This window comes from Tupaia chinensis, unplaced genomic scaffold (assembly GCF_000334495.1).
Source record: "Tupaia chinensis unplaced genomic scaffold, TupChi_1.0 Scaffold000047_1, whole genome shotgun sequence".
Lineage (NCBI taxonomy): Eukaryota > Metazoa > Chordata > Mammalia > Scandentia > Tupaiidae > Tupaia > Tupaia belangeri.
In genome coordinates, this window is record NW_006159505.1 from 4,947,962 (window position 1) to 4,969,278 (window position 21,317).

The 21,317-nt window shown below is 40.3% G+C and overlaps 1 protein-coding gene and 1 pseudogene across 1 annotated transcript in view; one reads left to right on the top strand and one right to left on the bottom strand.

Annotated features, from left to right (window-relative positions):
• Positions 1 to 21,317, top strand: part of UVRAG (UV radiation resistance associated) — a 309,776-nt gene that overhangs the window by 83,258 nt on the left and 205,201 nt on the right. The gene's annotated exons all lie outside the window — the stretch shown is intronic.
• Positions 13,836 to 14,370, bottom strand: LOC102502303 (membrane magnesium transporter 1 pseudogene; annotated as a pseudogene).

The following is a 21,317-nucleotide window of genomic DNA, read 5'->3' on the forward strand; positions in this document are numbered from 1 at the left end:
TTGTGGAGGATTCTTGTATTTTGATTAGACTTAATTACAATTTGGCAGAATTTTTTTGGAACACATTCCTTGTTTAAATAAAAAGGACTATTGTCTTTGGTTTTGTTGTCTAATTTCTATTAAGGTTCTAGATACTGATTTTTTGCAGTGGTGTTATAAACATTCTGAAGTCTGATGTGGTAACAAATTATTTCATTTTTATTTTTTAAGTGATCTGTTCTTATTTTTACAAAATTAGTTAGGAATTTCAATAAACCATCCCTGTTGGGTCGGATGCTATTTTTTAATATTTAACAAAAACTTGTAGTGAACTGTTTTAGAGTTACAGAGACATTGTTGAGGACCGAGTCCCCGTACACCCCATACTCAATGAAGTACCAATATTAATATGCCAAACAAAGTTTATACTGTGTTTGGACATCTATTTCAGCATCTGCACACGATATACACCATGTTACATTAGCCATCATATCTAAGTTCGTCTTATCTGTCTATTTCCTCCAACTTTTCTTGTTGACAACCTTGACAGTTGGGAGGATCACTGGTCAAGTATTTTGTAGAATATCCCTCAGCTGAATTGTCTGATATTTTTCTCATTCGTCTAGTCAGTTGATAGGCTTTCCAGTATTTTTAGTAATAAAATCAGTTGTAATTATATGATTATGAAAATATGTATAAAATACAAATAATCCTGAAAAAGAAGGGGAAAAACAAAAACCAGCTGTCAAAGTCATGCCAGATGCCACTGCCCTGTAGCAGGCTAAGGCCATGTGGGAGGCCTGAGTCAGTTCCCAGACCACCTTAAAAAGCTGGTGGCATAGGGACCAGCAAGTAGCATAATAGTTAATAAGGTGTGGGACTCCTACATGGCTGTCCTTGGTTCATGTCCTGGACCCAGCAGCTTGAAACTCACTCCGGGTGCGTGAGCGTGCATGCCCAAAATTCCAAGAGGAGAGTGGAGGAGAAGGAATTGGGGCATGGCCATTCACCCTTGAGGGTAATTTCTCACTTTCTCTCTTTCTGTCTCTCTCTGTCTCTCTGGTGAGCACATATGCCCTATAGCAAAAATTGCTCCTAAATAAATAAATAAATAAAAGCTGGTAGCATGGCAGATGCCTATAGTTTCAGCTAGTTGGGAGACTAGGGTAGGAGGATTGTGATGTAGCAAGATTCTTTGTAAAAATAACAGTACACGCGGAGACACACACACATACACACACACAATACTAACCATCGAGAATTTTCCCACACAGTATCCTTAGGAATCATGGACCATGCTGTGTAATAGACTTTACAGTTGGGATTTTGACAGTGAATTAGATGCAGGATTTAATAATACAGTAATCTAGGAAAAGAATACTGGACAATCATTCAAAATAAAATGTCACTAGTGGCAGGTCTTTCTTGAGAACCTACTGTTAGTGAGGCTTGCATTGTCCTGTCAGTCATTCTTCTGTCTGTCAGTTCCAGCGGGAGCTCTGCACAAAACAAACAGCTCTGCTTTATGAGTAACTGGCTCAAAGAAAGGGTGCAGTCAGTAGGACTCTCAGAGTGGGTTTAAACGAGGGAATTTAGGCTACAGGGGCCTCCTGCCTTCCCCTCACTCAATATGAACCTTGGGCTCGGCACACTCAGCCATTGCTTTATTTTGGTGTTGATGTTGGTAAGAAGAGGAAGGAAGCTCTTGTTATCTGCTGTTATGAAACTTTGCATGGTGATGTTATTCCCTGTTTCATTACTTTGTATCCTCAGTAGATGGTAAACAGGGTAGGGCCAGGGCTCCGGTTTATCTTAGTCCCTGTTACATGTTTAGCCTGTTCCTGGCACGTGATAGTTGTTAAAGGAACAAAGAACAAACGGGGGAGGGGGCGGGAGAGGGGGATATCAGGCTGTACAAGAAGCAGGTCATACCAGGGTAGCAGCATGTAGGGAGAGGAGGACTATTGCCTGGCATGTGTTTTGTTTGTTTGTTTTTGTTTTGTTTTGATGTTTGTTATAGGGCATATGCACTTGCCAGAGAGAAACGGAGAGAGGGAAAGTGAAAAATCACACCCTAGGAGGGATGGCCACACTGCAGTCCCTTCTCCATTCTCGGGATTTTGGGTGCATGTGGATTTGCCCAAACCGCCCCGTTAATCATGTGGGATCTAGCTGCCTTAACCTCCATGCTACCTGCTGGCTGCCTGGTATGTCTAATAAATTTTTCCAAATGTAGTGCACAGTCCTTTGCTCTAGGAAACCTTCTTAGATCTCCCTTCGTTCTTTATACCTCGTTACATGGAGCAAGCAGTCCGTAGCCTCGATTCTTAGCTGTGTTATCCTTTTATGTAGATAATTCTTATCTCCTTACCTCCTTATCTCCTCAGTTTGCCACTTTTTGGGTTCCTTAGTGCAAACGTTGTGTTAGGCATTGTATATATTTTATTAATCCCACTTCATCCTTTCAGCAACCTGGCAGACAAGGCAAATGGATACACGGAGGCCCAGGAAGATTGAATCACTTACCCAAGACTGTCCGACACTTTCTTGGCATCCTCCAAAAGTTTGAGGCCTCTTCTACTGCTCCTCCATGCTGTTTTCAACATAATACGTTGTTTCAGTGGAGTTTATGCTTACTGAAGATTTCTTATGTTTAGAGACCTTGCCACAATTCCATTCTGTTTTTGTTGTTTTTTTGATCAAAGGGCCATGTAATCCTAACACTTCTTCAAATTTAGGAGCTGAACAGCAAAACTGGTGAAATAGCTAACTTTAGATGTTGTATTTGCAAGGTTAAAATGAGTATCTAACTTACTGATTCTTTATATGATAAACTATTATTATTACAGAACTACTTTTAATTTTTTTTTACCTTATTTACAATAGAGCACACGCATGTGCATGCAATAAAGAAAGAGAGAGCGAGTGAGAGAGAGAGATGCACACCCAGCACAGGGTCTGGTCATGCTGCAGTCCTCCTTCCTCCAGTTGTCCAGCAGGATCTTGGGCACTTGCACCTGTGCCTGGAGTGTTTCAGGTTCACTGAACCAGGAATTCGAACCACAGTCGCCATGTGGAATCTGGCCTCCCTTGAGTAGTGCTTTACTGCTGTGCCACGAAACCAACCTCAAAACTGTTTTATAGAGAGCAGTCACAGAAAAGAGAGTTTTATAACTGCTCTGAGAAAAATAATATACTTATTCAGTGTGTTAGGCACTCCAGTTTTGATGCTTCAACACTCAGCTGTCCCCTGATATCTTGGCAACTATCACTTCTCAGGGCTTGTTTTTATCTTACTTTTCTTTTTAATGTAAGTAGATTCTGATGGTAGAAAGAAGTTGTCATGTGGAATTATTCTGTAGAACCATTCAAATAGACTTGAAATGTTGTTTATACATAAATTAATTCACCAGTCTGAAGACTATTCCGACTAGGCACAAGTATACGTTGGCATCTGCAAGTCACCCCACATTTGATACTGAGTTTTCACTACTCATAGAAGTGGCAAGAAGGCCTCTGATAAAGAGCAAATGGGAAAGGCCAGGTGTTGGGATTTTTTTTTTTTTTTTTTTGAAATTTCTTGGAACCTTTTCTGATCATTTTTCTGTTCAAAAGCGTGTTTTGTGAGATATTGTTACATGATGCAACTGTAAATGTTGATATTCTTTTTAAGATCTTTTTTGTTTGCCTTTTTTTCTTTTTTACTGCTGCTTTCATGGTCAGTTTTATTCGCTGTGACAATCATCCATGTGTTGTTCATTCATGCATAGGTAACTTGTGTTTATACTGGTTAGCTGGACTGGTTATGTACTGAGGATAAAATTATAGATAAGTCATGACCCCAGCCTGCAAGGAGATTTCAGTGTAGTGGGTTGGTCAGACAGCCCGCCCAGTATAGGGGTGTAGTACAGGGTAGAAGACTGTGATGGTGTCCCATGCTGGCTTCTCTGGGAACACAGCGAAAAGAGGCTCCAGGTGGTCATGGGAAACTTCCTGGGGAAAGTGGTATCTTTCCCTCTACCACCATCAACCCCATTCACATTTTTTAAAACTAAAATGAAATACACATGTCGTTAAAAAAACAAAATTGGGCTGTAAAATGAAAAGTAGAAGTTCTTGTTCTACTCTCGTCAGCCTGGCTTCCAGCTCTCTCTTTAGCAATAACCACCTGTAACAGTTTCTGTTTTCCCTTATGCTGGTTATCATGAAAGCTTGGAATAACGTACTTTGTTTCTATATTTGACAAATAAACTTTAGATAGTACCTCTTGGCTTCCAGTGGTGGAAGAGGAGGAGTTGCGCTTATTTACATTTGGTACCTTTTCTTTTTCCCTCTGCTTCCATGTTTTTGTTAGTTATCTCATGTTTACATTATCAAGTTTGAAAACAAAATTTACATTTTGCTGTGTTATCTTAATCAACTCTGTCTGTAGGATGACTTACAATACTGAACTGTACTGAAGCACCCTTTATCATAGGAGTATAGACCACAGTGCAGAGATATGCTAATTCCGGGAGAAATTTTCCCAGTCAAGGTCCAGTAGATAGACTTTTTGGTCTCTGGTCATTGTTTGCTTTTTTAAAAGCACGAAGTTTTGGGCCATCAGGCAGTCTGGAGGTTAAGGTAGCTGGATCCCACAGGGCTGACTGTGCAGTTCAAGTCTCAGACCCAGAGGCTTGAAAAACATGCCAGGTGCTTGTGTTTGTGTGCCCCAAATCTGGAGAGGGGAAGGGACTGTGGCATGGCCACACACACACACACACACACACCCTGGAAGGTGCACTTTCTCACTTTCCCTCTCTCTCTGTCTCTCTCCAGTGAGTGCACATGCCCTATAGCAAACCTTAAAAACAGAAAAAGAAAAAAAGCATTACATCTTGCTTGCTGTGATTAGATGTGAATTCTAACTTTCTTTGTGAACATTTAACATATTTATTGCTTGAAAAGTAACATAGTATAATGCCTCACTTATTTATATCAATTTATAAGCGCCAAATGGTAACTTCAGAATTAGCATGAAAAAATCCAATAAACTCTGAAAATGTACTAACTCACAACAGCCTAATTTTAGACCTAGGAAGAATCCATAGACCTTATTCAGAAAATATTCACTCGTATTTGTGTGTCGTTTTGTAAATCATGATGGTCCAGTCCCCAAGTCTATAATTGCTTAAAATGATAATTTAGGGATACCGTTGGCAAGCATACTGAAAGCCATGAGAAGTGTTGTGTGAGAGCCTTATAGAAAAGCTAGTGACAGCTGACATGTTAAATTAAAAGGCAGTATGATGCAGAGCTGTTCCATACACGGCAGTGCTATAAGCCTCAGCATCTTGCTGGTGTTCCTAACAATTGTCCATATATGAGAAAATGTGCCACTGATTTCCTTGTACACCATGCCAGAAGCCGGGGAAGGGAGTAGTACATTGAGGTATCTTTGAGAAAAAACACTTTTGACAACTGAAAGAGGCAAGCATCTGATACAATTGTCTGGAAAGTGGATCTATTTGGGAGAAGTTCTCTGTTGCCAGTAGCTTTGTACAGTTAGTTGTTCTTTATATTTCTTACATCAGTGGAAATGGCTTTATTAGTTATCGAAAACTCAGCCCCAACAAATTAATTACTGTGTAAATGATTACTGCGAGGCAGCTGGTGACCTTGTGAAAGAAGTCAGGTAGGGTAAAGGACAGTGTCTGTCTGTCCTTCTCTTTCTTGTTTTTTTTTTTTTGCCGTGATGGCACCGCATTGACCTTTGTTTCTACAGAATGAAGAATTGGACAGGTGCCACTGGGCATAAGTGAGCACGTATTCTTAGGGAAGCGTCTCTCTTTAGGATTCTGCTTATGTTATTTCTCCCTGTCTTTATTTCCTGACCATTCGTTGACTTTTTCCTTTGAAATATTTCCAGACACACAAAAACAGTACAGAAATAATACAATGAGATTTTTCTCCCTTAGCCATTTGAAAGTAAGTTAGAAAGATGATCCCTCAGGGCCAGCTGGTGGCATAGTGATTAAAGTGGCTGGATTCCACATGACCAACTCCATGGTTTGAGTCCCAGACCCAGTGGCTTAAGCTCACACTAGGTGCGTGTGCGTACGTGCCCAGGATCCCAAGAGGAGGATGGAGGAGAACGGATTGAGGTGTGGCCATCCCCCCTGGGAGGTGATTTCTTGCTTTCCATCTCTCTGTCTCTCTCTTTCTTTCCAGCGAGCGCACGCGCCCTATAGTAAAAACCTCTCCAATAAATAAATAAAATAAATAAAATGTCAAGGAAAGATTAAGGAATTCTTTTAGATCAACAGAGAATAGAGAGACTAAATGCAATGTGTGCTCCTAGGTCAACTACATGGGAGTCCAGAGACATAGCCATTACGCCAACTGCTGGTCCCATGACATTTTAAACTTTTACACAGTTTTCTGTAATATTCCTCAATTTTAGCGTAATGTCTCCCTGTGAAGATATTCAGCTAATGCATTTTTGGAAGGGGTAGGATAGAAGTGGTGTTGTGTTCTTATATCCTACTAGGTGGCACAAATGTCATTGTTGTTCTGTTCCTAGTGATTTCACTTGAGTAGAATGGTATCCGCTAAGTTTCTCATCTGCGATGCTAACTGTGTAGTCAGTAAGTATTTCGTGGAGAGATATTTTTATGTAAATATCTCGTTTTTAAATCAAATTTCTAACCACTCATTTTCACAGACACTGAAGTTTCTTGGCTAAAGTAATTATTAAAATGATGGTTGGCCATTAGTAATTTTTAACTTCTGTCATCTCTTTTACATTTATCACTCCCCTGGATGGAAACGCTTTATTCTCGTCCTTCCTCTTTGTATCAATAGAGACACATGGATTCCTTTCTAAAATCTGGTTCTATAATTACTTATTTTGATCTTCGAATCATTCCAGATTTGGCCACGGAATGACCAAGCTAGCTTCTGGTTCTTATGACGTACTTCTGTCACTCTTTGATTATTTCCTTATTTTCTGGCACAACATTGTCCAGGTTCATATGCCCTTTTCTTCTGTGTTAGAATTAGTCACTATTGCAAGGAGCTTTGCTTTCTCTTAGTGAAGAATAGTTTTGAATCGTTTTTTCAGAAACAAAAATCTGGGCCTAAGAAATACACACACACACGCACGCACACATACATATATGCAGAGTAGTCCCCTGGTATCCAGTGGGAAGATTTGTTCCAGGAACTCCTAAGGATACCGAAATCTTGAGATGCCCAAATCCTTTATCTAAAACAGCATATTTGCATATAACCTACGCATATCCTCCTGAGCACTTTAATCATTTCCTTTTTTTATTTCTAACTTTTTTAGATAGGGTCTCACTATGTCACGATCCTCTTGGAGCTACAAGTTCAGCCATTGTGCATGACTTTTAGGCTAAGCCTGAAATCAAACCCAGACTTCCCATTTGACCTCAGCCTGCTGTGTGGCAGTGTTCTTACTGCTGTGATCATTCCTTTGCTTCACCCAACTCCAGATCACGGAGACCTGTATTCCTGGCATGTTCAGGGAGATCTCCATACATGAACTTGTAACCTTCCCACATGGGTCAACCTTCAAGAGCATTGTATTACAGCTGCACCATTTAGTCTGCAATTCTTGATGTTTATTTTAAGATATAGTTGTGTTACTTGGAAACATTTAGTTTCTTTCAGTTCTTGCTTGTAAGGCTCATTAGACTGGAGAGCAGCATTTAGTGTAGGGTTATTTTGTCTACCTCTGAAGCAAAACTCTGCTGGATTATGGGCCATACAGTGGCTGCTGGGAATAGGGGCTGTTTTTGTTTTGTAAAACCTCTGTCTACTGTTTTCTTCTAGTGCTTTTACTCTATTTCTTCAGATGATTCACTTATCAGTATTTAACAGAATACTTGGGTGTGACCCCACCCATTGCTGGAGTTTTCTGTGTGTGACTGTCTCTTCTTCAGTACTGTACCCTGAGAACTCTTGCACTTATGGTTTCCCTGGGCCCTCAACTCTTTCTTCTCTATTCAAGTATTCCTTGCCCTTTTAGGATTCCCCCTCCTGGCTCCTCAATTTGGAAACTTTCTCCAGGTACTAAGCTGCAGCTGTCATATGACTCATCCTGTGTGTTTCCCCACACTTTGTTCCTGATAGCCAAAGGCTTAAGAACCATTGTTTTGGGCTGTCCCCTTAGCACAGAAGTTAAGGGTGCTGTGTCCCACATGGCTGATCATGGTGAGAATCCTGAAGCCCTGTTCTTTAGAAAACATGCTGGGCATGTGTGCTTGCATGCCCAGAATCCAGACAGGATGGAGAAATGAAAAAAGGGTTACAGTTGTCGGACCTGCCAATGGCGAACAGTTCCTGAGTTGGGGGGTGAGGATTAAAGAAAGACAAGAAGACAGGATAGAAACGGGAGGACTGCCAGTAAATACTGGTCAGCCACGAGTTAAGTTTATTGCTAGTATTTATGCACACTCCAGAGACTTCTGTGATGTAAGGTCTTAAGTCCTTACTGAATTTATCAGGTTCTTATAACAATACTTTGGAACATTCAGTTCAAAACAATCCCAAGACATTTTGCTCATAACAATCCAGCCACCCAAGGCCATGTCCGGATAAAGACCCTGGTCTTATTCTGGTGGTCACGTCCTGCACATTGCTCACGTCTCCTCTTTTGCTCCCCACAGCAGTATAACCTTGCTCCAATGGAGTGAGGGATGGTATCTCTTTCTCTGTCTCTTTCTAAGTGTGGTTGCTCTCTGCCATTAGAAAACAAACAAAACACCATTTGTTTCATTATGTTTTCTTAGTTACTATATTTTTAAAAGTTGTTTCAGGTAGGAATTAAATCCAGTCTCTGAAACTGTATTTTGTCTCAAAGAGGAATAAGTCATGCTCATCTTGAACATTTGGATATCCTGAAGAGCATGTTAGTAACTTTAGGGTAAAAAATGACTTTCTGTACACTCTACTCTAGTGGATCGTGTGGACCTTTCCTTGCTACCGCTGTGTCATTTTTCTTTGTCTCCCTTTGTTCCCATTGAAATTTGAACTGAGCCAGTTTTATGAGAATTCTATGCAGCAAGAACAGGAGAGTGGAAGTTAGGTTCGTATGATCTGACTCCTTTCTATAGAGAACTCAGAGCGTAGAGATACTCAGAGAGGTTACATATATTCTCTAAATCATATCTCATAAATTGGTAGAACCATGTTTTGAACCTTATTTTTCATTTCCAATTGAATATCTTTTTCACTAAAGTGAAGGGTCCTTATATGAGTCTCAGCACATCCATGTACATAGATATTCTGATAGCATGGTTTTATGTATCCCATCAAATTTGTGTGTTGAAACATGGTGTGACTAGATTAAGAGGGTGAACACTTGGCCTAGCCTCTGTTTCTACGGAGCGATGGTGGGATGCTGCTGTGTGATACTGCAGCCATATGGGAGGGCTCTGGGTTTGCATCTTGGGTCTACCAGAACACACCAGGCATTCATGTGATGCTGGCTAGCTGCAGGGCTACGGGGAGGATAGTGGCATGAGGATCTTGTTTTAGGATCCCTCACTTTTCTCTCTCAGAAAATAAATACATAAAATCTTAAAAAAGAAAGAGGATAACATTTTAATTTCACTGTGGAGTTGAAAGGTGAGGCCTTTGAGAGATTATGAGGAGTAAAGTCATCATGGTGGGGCCCCATAATTGAGTCTTGGTGGGTTTATAAAGAGAGGGAATGGGACTTGGACATGGACAGACCCATGCAAGCTCTTTACATGTGACACTTCAGGACTCTGCAGAGGCCCCACCAAAAGAAGATCCTCACCAGATGTGTGGCATGGTGGTCAAGGTGCTATATCCCACATGGCTGACTTCATGATTTGAGTCCCAGACCTGACACACTGGGTGCATGTGCATGCATGCCCAGTAGGAAAATAGAGGAGACTGCTGCATGGCCATCCCCCCTAGGGGGTCATTTCTCACTTTCTCTCTCTCTGTCTCCAGTGAGCAACCAAGGCCCTGTGGGGGAAAAAACATCTAAAGGAAAGAAACAAAGAAAGAAAAAAAGAGAGAAACCTTTATTCTTTATAAATTCCCAGTGTAGTAGTTGTTAGTGAGAGAAAAGTGTACTAAAACATCCTAAGTACATGCATGTGCATAGATGCATATACATACACACAGATACTCTGTGTACCTCAGGAAGCCTCATGACATACAGCCTAAAGAGTTCTCATCTTCAGATTGTTTTTGCTATCAGTGTTTAAAAGACTTGTGAGACATTTGAGAATGTGTAAGCTTGGTAATGAACTGGAGATCCAATGGGATTTAAAGGGAGGAAAAAGGAGAGTGTGGTGGTTTCGTTTTGGGAACAGATTTCAAGGGTTCTAAGTATGAGTATGCTGGTAGAAACTTGCCTTTGGAGACACTACAGTGATTTTGATTTGCGTCCAGTTAAAACTGCAACAAAACTGCCAATATAGAAGGAATTCTATTTGCTCATATTCTTCAGATAGGACGCCAAATGGAGAAATTTGTTAAGCCAGTTCTGAAACACTATACAAAAACCAAAATGAACAAATTTAGTCACATTTATTGGTAATATAGGGGATTCCATGAAAAGATTTCAGTTTCTGGGAACAACTTTTTACTAATACCAGTAATAAGACTATTTGCATAACCATAAATGTAGTTGCAAATGAGACAAAGAGAATAAGATTAATAAAACACAACGAGCACTAGAATTCAAAATACTAGAGGTATGAAAAAGATGGGGTACCAGCTGAATGCAGTTTCGAATACTACATTGCAAAATAACTATTTCTTAAAATAAAAATGATTAAGAGCAAAAAACACAAGAATATCAAAATTGAATAACTCTTCCCTGTTTGTTTCTGGTAAACTCCAATAATATCTTCCTGCTTCATTCCCCCTTCTTTTGGAATATCTGCCATGTTTTAATCTCAAAGAGAAACTCGAATTTATTCATTGGAACTCTGAATATTTGATAGAAAAATTCTCTTGAGTATTTGATAGTAAAATTCTTTAAGTTTCTTGAGATGCACTGTCATTTTTACCTTAAAGTGAATCCTACTAATGACTTTGAATTAAAACATATTCTCAGGGGCCAGCTAGATGGAATAGTAGTTAAGGTGACTGGATCCCACATTGCCAACAGTGTGGTTCAAGTCCTGGACCTGGCGGCTTGAAAAACATGCCTGATGTGTGTGCATGCATGCCCAGAATCCTGAGAGGAGAGGAGAGGAGAGGAGAGGAGAGGAGAGGGATTATGGTGTGATGATCACCCGTGGGGGGGGGGAGGTACTCTCTCACTTTCTCTTTCTTTTTCCCTCCCTGTTTCTCTCCAGCAAAGACATATACTCTACAGCAACAAAACAAACAAACAAACAAAAACAGAAAAAAAAAAGCATTATCAGGGATAGTCAGTGGTGGCAGAGGTAATGCAGTACTTTGTGACACTGGACCCCAGGAGAAGCTCGAATTTGAGTTCTCTCTGTATACACTGGATGCATGTATGTCTGTCATCTGGACTGACTGCTGCTGGGGGTGGGTTGTTGTGTGAAGACCCTGTTCTAGGGGCTCCCCTTGCACCTCCATGGAAGAAATAAATAAAAACTTTAAAAATATGTATTTTCTTTCTTACCCATCAAGCCCATGGTGGGAAGCTTTACCGCTTGATCAGATATGGTGATAGTAGCTTCTCCTAGGAGTCCTCCACATAACAGTGACCTCACAGTGGGAGAATTTCTCTTGGAAGTTTGCAAATCTGTGTCTTTGCTCAACACCACTTTCTTTTAATATTTAACCAAGTTCGGTATTTTTTTCAAAAGCTACTCTTATCCAACTTGAATAGTTGAAAAAAATACTTTTTATTTTTTCTCTCCAGAGGCATGTGCCACTCACCAGAGAGAGAGAGAGAGAGATACGGAGAAGCAAAGAGAGAGGGAGTGGGAGAAAGCACACCCTAGTGGGGCATAGTCATCCTTCTCTTCCATTACTCCATCCTGCCAGGATTTTGGGGGACACACACGACCATATTTGATATGTTTTTCAAGCTTCTTGTTGAGTGTACAACCCTTTGTTAGACACAGTAGGGGAGAGGATAAAAGAGACGAGGGCAAGAAAGCTTACTGTCTAGCTGAATAAGATTTAGTACACACAAAAGTTAGTCGCAAGACAAATGTAATGAAAGGCCAAATTGTGGTACATATACCTACTGAACAAAATAATGTGTAGGGTTCTTACTGTCCTTAGTTTTGTGAGCATTAAAGCTGATTTAGAGGGTCCAGCAGGTAGCATGGTAGCTGAGGTGCTGGATTCCCATATGGCTAACCACAGTTCCAGCCCTAGACCCAGCTGCTTGACAGTCACACCAGGCGCATGTGCGAGCATGTCCAAAATCCTGAGAGCAGAATGGAGGAGAAGGGATGGCAGTGTGGCCATCCACCCTGAGGTATGAGCGCCAGCAAGCATGTACCCTCTAGCAAAAGCCTAAGGGGGGAAAAAAAGCTGGTTTAGGAAACAGAGAAGTCTTCAGGGAAGGGCTGAATACAGCTGTGGGATTAGAAGAAGCACTTTGAAGGTCTATATAGAGAGAAATGAGAGTATAAACTGAGGATGGAAGAGGAGGTAAATATAGTCGGACGATTGTATTAGAATAGAGCGAGCATCTTGATGTTACAACAGAGTGCAGGACAGAGGAAAGTGCAGATTGAGAGTCGATTTGGTAGGATGGACTGTGTGGAGGCAGAGGATTTTTATTAATGAACCCTGAAAGTGATGAGATTTTCAAACAGTATTTTAGAAACATGTATACTTCGGTTCACATCTTTTCCCCCATATTTCTTATGACCAAAGATTCAAATTTATAATCTGTTTAATCAGAGTTAAAGATACATTCCATGGCCATGAGCCAAAGTAAAGCCAAACAGCCCATTTGTGATAACCGAATTAAAATTTTTATTATATGGAGGGACCAGCAGTTAGCCTAATGGCTATGTCACTGAACTCCCACTTAGTCGACTGTGGTTCGAGTCCTGGACCCAGTGGCTTAAACTCACACTGGGCGCCTGTGCGTGTGTGCTCAAGATCCCAAGAGAATGGAGAAGAAGGGATTGTGGTGTGGCCATCCCCCTTGGGGGGTGATTTCTCGCTTTCTGTCTCTCTGTCTCTCTCTGTCTTTCTGGCGAGTGCACGTGCCCTATACCAAAAATCTCTCCAAAAAAAAAAGAAAGGAAGAAAATTTATATTGCATGGATATCATTGTTTCACTAGTTGAGATAATCGGTCTGTACAGTGTCTCATATAAGGTTAATAGAGAAATTCTCAAAATTAAAGGCATTCAAGATTTGTGTGTTTGGTTGATATTATATCCAATTACCTTACCCCACTCTTTTACTCTACCAGTTTTTAATTGAGTCTCTTGGCTGTGTTAGGTAGATGGTGATGCCATTTCATAACGACAGTTGTGTTTTCTTTTGTTCTGAATGTGTATTATCCTCAAGCTGTCACAGTTCAGTGGGATTATTCAAGCTCACCTGGGTGGTTTTTGCTACAAACCTTTCCTGTATTTGCAGTTGATGGCAGCTGTGATGAGTCATCTCAAGATTGATTTACTGGGTTAGACATCGGAATGGTTCTTTATTCACGCTTGGTGCCTCAGCTGGAACAGTGGAGACTGGCTAGGCATCTCTCAATCTCTCTCTCCAAGAGCCTCTCCAGTGGCTTAGGATGGGCTTCCTCACATATGGCATTCTTAGGGTAGCCAGATTTCTCACATGGAGGCTGGTTTGCCCCTAAGAGAGTGTTCAGAGAGAGAAGTAGGGGTTTCCAGGCCAGATAAGGTCTATGCCTAACTAGTACAGGGTCATAGATTTTTTAAAAATTAGATCTGAAATATCAATATAAATACCAATGGGGGGGTGTTTTGGTACCCCAAACTCCATTATTCCAGCTCTGTGTCCTGTCATGTTACCATAATTTGTAAAAACAAAATCTTGATGACGCATTGATTCGAATTTTTGTACCTTCGATAATGTGTTAGAGGACAGTCCATCTCCGTTTGAAGAACCGGTTGTGTCCACAGGCCGGAACAGTACTCAACCACGGTGATTAAATACATAAAAGGATGGATGATACCTTAATGTATCAGATGTCGTATTTTTTAGTTCTGAAGTGGCATTCATGTCTTTAAGCTCCCCTGCAGTATGAACTGTACCATAACAGGTGACTACAAAGGCCAGAAGTGTCTAAAGAACTATATATATTGGCAGTGATTGAGCTTCCTTTTCTGTTAATCACATATCGGAATGATGTCATGCCATGGAAAATGCAGTGTGGCCTAGGGCGAAGAGCCCCGTACCCCAGCCCCTTCCACAGGGATGGCGCCATGACTGTGAAGGAACAGAAGCCCAACCACTTCTGGCATATTCTCTTTGTCAGAGCAGTCACAGGGATTGGCCAGATTCTAGGGATTAGAGAAATAGACTTCTCCAATAGATTAGGGAAATAGCAATAGATTAGAAATAGTGGAGAGAATCCTTTTTTAAAAAAACATTATTACTACTGTTATTATTATTATTATTATTATTTAATTTGCTATAGGGATGTGCACTTCCCAGAGAGAGACAATGAGAAACCAAGCTGCCAAGTCTGGAACTTGAACCACTGATGGCCATGTGGGAGTCTAGTGCCCTAACCACCACACCACCTGCTGGCTCCTCATGGAGGGATCTTAAAACCACATTAAATACCATATGGCATGGGAGATAATATTGTAATCATATTTGGATGTTTAGTTTGTCACAGTGGGCATCCTTGATATCCTGACATTTCACCACTGATTATATTTTGGAGTTTTCTTACAGGGTTTAGTTTCTGTGCCTCCTGAAAGTAAGGATTTTCCTAAGGATCAGGCCCCACCCTGCATGAGTTTTAAGCCACTGGGCCTAGGACTTGAGTCACAGTCTACCCTGTGGTTCAACATAACCATTATGCCACCTGTTGGTCCCAGATAATGATGTATTTTTAAAAATACAGCTGGGGTCAGTAGGTGGCATGGTGAAGGTACTGGACTCCCACATGGCTAACTGGTTCAAGTTCCAGACATGGCAGCTTGCTTTCTTGCTTTTCCTTTCTCTCTTTCTCTGGTCAAATTAAAAAATAAGTAATAATAAATAATTATAATTTAAAAAAATTAAATGTATTTATTTTTAAAAGTTTATTTATTTATTTAGTTCCATTTTTTATTATTAATATTTTTTCTAATTTGACCAGAGAGAGAAAAATGAAAGGGAAAGGGGGGAAGCAAGCCGCCAGGTCCGGGTCTCGAATCCAGCACCTTTAACCACCACACCACATGCCAGCCCAAAGAAAATGAATTCTTTGGAAAAAAAAATATAGCAGTGGGTTAGACTCATTGATGTTGTATTTAGTATTTTGTGATTCTTTTTAAGTGAGGCTGGCTTATAGTTTTTTGTATACTTTTTTTTTTTTCCTGCCTGTTATTTCCACCCAAGTTGAAACTGCTGAGGGTTACACTAACCTAAAATGAATTGAGCAGCTCTCTGTATTTTCCCATAATTTCAGGCAGTTTATGTAACTTAGAATTAGATGGTGTATCTCACCTTTCGCCTTTGTTTTCTGCTGCTAGAACAATACCTAGGACAAACATTCAAACTATAGCATTTCCCCTCTTTCCTGTAAAACTCATATCCTTTTTACATACAAAATACATGTATTCTACCCCAATAGCCCCAAAATTCTTAACTCAGTCAGTTCAAAAGTTTAACTCTCATCTAAATGAGTAAGACTCAAAGCACATTCATCCTGAGGCGAATTCCCCTCCAGCTGTGAGCCTGTGAACTTAAACAAGTTATGTGCTTCCCAAGTATAAGGGTGGGTAAAAATATCCTTTCTAAAAGGTGAAATAAGAAGAAAGGAGTAGCAGGTCTTAGAGAAGTTCAAAACTCAGCAAGGTGAACAATACTCAATAAATCCTAAGACTTGAGAATAAACTTTTTCTCCATGTTCTACCTTCCAAACACTGTGGGGTGGGGACTGGGTCCCTAAGGTCTTGTACAGCCCCGCCTCTATGTCATTGCCAAGCTTTGCCCATACAGCAGCTGTCCTGCCTTGGGGTCTACTATCCGCACCTCTCCTGGCTGGTTGGCAAGGCATTCTGGTTGCTCAAGTGCTAGAGTCTCAGGGGTGGCTCCTCCCTCATAACTCTACTAGGTCTTGCCCTACCCTAGTGGGCACTCTGAAATGCCTTAGGATCCTTCTCCCGTTATTTTGGCAAATGGCATCTGGATTTCTCTTATCCATACTTAGCTCCTTATCAAATGAGCTTGGCCATACCTTTGGTATTCTCCCCTGCACTTTTCTTATTTTATTTTTTCTTTATTCATGATAGAGCATGTGTGTGAGCATGAGAAAGAGAGCGGGAGAGAGAGAAGTACACTCCACAGGGTCTGTCACACTGTGATCCCTTTTCTTCAGTCCTCTAGCTCTTCAGCTCTTAGACACTTGCGCATGTGCCTGGTTTGTTTCAGGAGGGGGAGGGCTGAGGATTTCAACTGTGGTCGCCTTATGGAATCCAGACTATCTTGAGCAGTGCATTAATCCTTTGCCGTGGAGCTAGGCCACTTTTCAGTTTTTTACATGACCAAGCTAAGTGAGTTTTTCAGATCTTTATGTTCTGCTTCCCTTTTAAAGATAAATTCTGTCTTTAAGTAATTTCTTTCTTCTCACATTTTACTATGTGCAGTTAAAAGAAGACACATAACACTGGAACCCTTGCTCCTTAGATATTTCTTCTACCAGCTACCCTAGTTCATTGCTCTTAGATTCTGCTTTCTGCCCAAGTTGAAACTGCTGAGGGTTACACTAACCTAAAATGAATTGAGCAGCTCTCTGTATTTTCCCATAATTTCAGGCAGTTTATGTAACTTAGAATTAGATGGTGTATCTCACCTTTCGCCTTTGTTTTCTGCTGCTAGAACAATACCTAGGACAAACATTCAAACTATAGCATTTCCCCTCTTTCCTGTAAAACTCATATCCTTTTTACATACAAAATACATGTATTCTACCCCAATAGCCCCAAAATTCTTAACTCAGTCAGTTCAAAAGTTTAACTCTCATCTAAATGAGTAAGACTCAAAGCACATTCATCCTGAGGCGAATTCCCCTCCAGCTGTGAGCCTGTGAACTTAAACAAGTTATGTGCTTCCCAAGTATAAGGGTGGGTAAAAATATCCTTTCTAAAAGGTGAAATAAGAAGAAAGGAGTAGCAGGTCTTAGAGAAGTTCAAAACTCAGCAAGGTGAACAATACTCAATAAATCCTAAGACTTGAGAATAAACTTTTTCTCCATGTTCTACCTTCCAAACACTGTGGGGTGGGGACTGGGTCCCTAAGGTCTTGTACAGCCCCGCCTCTATGTCATTGCCAAGCTTTGCCCATACAGCAGCTGTCCTGCCTTGGGGTCTACTATCCGCACCTCTCCTGGCTGGTTGGCAAGGCATTCTGGTTGCTCAAGTGCTAGAGTCTCAGGGGTGGCTCCTCCCTCATAACTCTACTAGGTCTTGCCCTACCCTAGTGGGCACTCTGAAATGCCTTAGGATCCTTCTCCCGTTATTTTGGCAAATGGCATCTGGATTTCTCTTATCCATACTTAGCTCCTTATCAAATGAGCTTGGCCATACCTTTGGTATTCTCCCCTGCACTTTTCTTATTTTATTTTTTCTTTATTCATGATAGAGCATGTGTGTGAGCATGAGAAAGAGAGCGGGAGAGAGAGAAGTACACTCCACAGGGTCTGTCACACTGTGATCCCTTTTCTTCAGTCCTCTAGCTCTTCAGCTCTTAGACACTTGCGCATGTGCCTGGTTTGTTTCAGGAGGGGGAGGGCTGAGGATTTCAACTGTGGTCGCCTTATGGAATCCAGACTATCTTGAGCAGTGCATTAATCCTTTGCCGTGGAGCTAGGCCACTTTTCAGTTTTTTACATGACCAAGCTAAGTGAGTTTTTCAGATCTTTATGTTCTGCTTCCCTTTTAAAGATAAATTCTGTCTTTAAGTAATTTCTTTCTTCTCACATTTTACTATGTGCAGTTAAAAGAAGACACATAACACTGGAACCCTTGCTCCTTAGATATTTCTTCTACCAGCTACCCTAGTTCATTGCTCTTAGATTCTGCTTTCTGAAATCCCATGGGCATAGACACAGTTCAACCAAGTTATTTGCCACTTTTTAACAAGAAGGGCCCTTCCTCCAGTTTCTAATGCCTTGTTCCTCATTTTGATCTAAGACTGCATTAGAGTTGTTTTTATTTTCTATATTCCCACCAGCATTCTGTTCTGACCACTTATATAATAAGATTCAGATTTTCCTTACTGCTCTCCTCTGTTTTCTGAGTCCTTACCAGAATCACCCATCACACTTCATTCATAACACCTAGGCTTTTTCTAACTCGATAGTCTAAATTCTTCCAACCTTAGTCGCCAATCCCACAGCTGCTTGCCATCGTCAGGTATTTGTTACAGTGCATACTCCATTTCTGGGAGCAGTTTTGTATTCCAGTTTGTTTCGTACTGCTATAATAGGATACCTGAGAAACTGGGCAAATTACAGTGAATAGAAGTTTATTTCTCACACTCTGGAGGCCGGAAACTCCAAGATCAATGTGCCATTTGGCAAGGGTTTTTTTACGGCACCATGACTTGGTAGAAGACATTGCATGGTGAAAGGGCAGAGAGAAAGAGAGGAGGAGAGAGAGGAGAGAAGTGAGCTGAACCTGCCCTTTTATAGTGAATCCACTCCTGTGGTAATGACATTAATTCATTCACAAGAATGGGACCCTCATGACCTAAATACCTCTTATATATTCCACTTTCCAATATGTTGTAGTGGTAACTAAATTTCAACATGGCTTTTGGAGGGGAAAATACATTCAACCATACACCTCTGAAACCATCAGGGCCTATAGCCTTCACCCCCTGCTTTGGTTATTTTTTTAGTTTCTTTGTGGTTTATTAAACTATTCAGATTTTCAACCATCTGGTGGAACAATTTGGTAATTTAGTAGAAAATTATTTACTTTTCCTGTTTTGTTTAATTGGCATAAAGTTGTATATAGCTTTTTTTTATTTAAAAAATATTGTGCACATTACAGTTAGTTCCCTTTCTTGTTTCTAATTCTGAAGTTCTTTTCTGTGTACTTCCTCATGTGTGTTTATTGTACAATAAATACATTTTAAATTAAACTTGCTAAAGTGCACATGGATGGTATTAAGAACAAATCTGGGAATGATTTAGTTTACTCTTATGCCAAATGTGGTTCTTCTTGCCTGAAATGAGTTATTTGAGATGTAAATTGGAAATGCGAAGAGTTGATTATTGTTCTGTAACTGTTGCTTCCTTAGTATCATTCGTTAGTTTTGGAGTGTACATCTTGGTTGGACCTGACACTCATTATCCCATGCTTTCACACCACCTACCATTGCAGTAGAACTTTCCCACCCATGATGATATCAATTACTTTTCTATGAAATATGTTAATTTTATAAGTAGCAATAATATTTCTGTTTGATGCCATTACCATGAGATTATGTGTTCTTCTTAGCTATGTGCATGGTCTAGACAGAGGAATGTTGAAACAGGCTTTAGGGTAGGTTCCCGGTCTTTTTGGAAATGATTGTATTTAATAAGGCCATCAACACCTTCCTGAGTGTCCAAGACTCTGGTAGGTTCTATTGATGCCAGAGATTTCCTGGGCATTTGAAGTCCATTGCTTTGTATGTCTGACCAACCTTCCTGGCCTGCTTCTCACGATGTATCTCTCATGCACTCTTTGTTGTGGTATACTACTACTTTCCTTTCTGAACTCTGCCCCTTTAGTGACCTTGAAAAACTATTTCCAATAGCCTAAATGGCTATTCCTGTCATACAGTTCTCACAGTCTGTCCTTGAAATGGAAACCTCACTCAGTACCATCTGTGGAGGGCATTTCCTAAGAACAAAATGATCTTATACTAATATATTCATTTTGAAAAAGTAATTAGATTGTAGATACAGGTCATTTTAATAAGGTGCTAGACAACGTATGTCATGATAGCTTTGAGAGCAAGATGAACTGCAAGCTTAATGACAGAAAAGATCAACAGATTGGTAACTACGTGATGGTTTGCTACTGGGACCAGCAGATGGCGTAATGGTTACATTGTTGGACTCTCACATAATTGACTGTGGTTAGAGTCCCAGACCTGGTGGCTTAAAATTCATACTGGGCACATGTGTGTGTGTGTGCACCCAAGATCCTGAAAGGAAAATGGAGAAGAAAGGATTGCAGAGTGGCCATCCGGCCATCCCCCCTGGGGGATGTTTCTTACTTTCTGTCCATGTTTCTCCCATGAGTACACATGCCCTATAGCAAAAATCTCTCTTAAAAGAAAAAGAAAAGGACTTGCTACCAGCATAGAGGTAAATTTTTAGCAGCATGACAATTTTAGTAGCCTCTGTTTTTGATCTATCTTGTTCTGCATGTTCATTTATTCAATTATTTACCTGCTGGATGTTTACTATCTGCAGTATGCTGGGGGTATAATGGTAGACGAGGGGAAGTCATGATTTTTTCCCTTTAGGACATTACAATTTAAGCATTTGAACAAAGATAGAGAAAACCTACCAAGCTAATGCAATGATAGTGTGGAGTTTATAGAAAATGGTTATTATTTGCATAATAAGAATTGGTATTTAAGATTGTCTCTGGGGATTTGAAAGGTAGAATATACATTCAGCTCTTATTAAGTTTCAAGATGAAATGTAATTGAAATAAGGGTATAGTTTTAAACTTGAATCCTTAAACCAGCTGCGTAAGAGGGAAGCTTGACATCTGGCAATAGCCTGAGTTAAGAAATGTTGCGGAACCTTTATTAATAGTCAAGAACGTGTTAATAATCAGTGGGATACGAGCGCCAGGAAAAGTCGCATTATATTGATAGGCTTGCAGTATCTACAAGTGAGAAAACTACTTTGCTGTGCAAACTTTAATAAAAAGTATTCCAAAGTCAATTTTCTAGGAGTTATTCTATGCTTGATATAAGAAGATATAAATAAATTTGATATTCTGCAAATATTTCATAGAATCTGAAAAAACAGGATCAGAAGAAATCTTAAAATGGGTGTTCGTTATTTTACTGAGTTTCTACTGTGAGAGTATAAGGAAAGGGTGAGATGGACCCGTACCTGTTTCTCAGGGACAAAAGGGAAGTGATTTATTGAAGGTCCATTTTTCTTTAGGTTTATTTCATTGCTTTCATGTGAGAAAGAGTAGA